The 426-nt window shown below is 34.0% G+C and overlaps 1 protein-coding gene across 1 annotated transcript in view; it reads right to left on the bottom strand.

Moving 5' to 3' along the window:
- LOC119581716 overlaps positions 1-426 on the bottom strand; it is a gene marked incomplete in the record, with an annotated part of 132,029 nt that overhangs the window by 74,794 nt on the left and 56,809 nt on the right.

Raw genomic sequence — 426 nt, forward strand, 5'->3', positions numbered from 1 at the left:
GCTCTGTCACAACTAGCTAATTTTACTTTTTCTAGGAGCAGTGGAGATGAAGGTACTTATACACTGAGAAGGTCGTTATTTACATATATTAATGTACATGATTTTCACTACATAAGATAGATATCCAAAATACATGAATGTGCACAATATGTATGCATTCCATTTGCGTACATATGCCATATTCCACTACGGTTTTGATATATTTGTAGTCAAAATCCAGTGCGAAATCTAGTGGTCGAGTCCATTAAACATAATTCGTAAAAGGATTTATGCCGCTAATGGGATTACATTTCATGATGCCAAAGTATATGAAAGGATTTTTTTTCCCATCGTGCTACAATAATTCATCCAGAAATATTGGGCTCCCGTAAAAAAAAAAAAAGTCTTTTATTGGAATAATGCTTTGAAATGGGGTTTGGCAGATGG

The sequence above is a fragment of the Penaeus monodon genome, chromosome 15 (genome assembly GCF_015228065.2).
Source record: "Penaeus monodon isolate SGIC_2016 chromosome 15, NSTDA_Pmon_1, whole genome shotgun sequence".
In the NCBI taxonomy this organism is placed as follows: Eukaryota; Metazoa; Arthropoda; class Malacostraca; order Decapoda; family Penaeidae; genus Penaeus; species Penaeus monodon.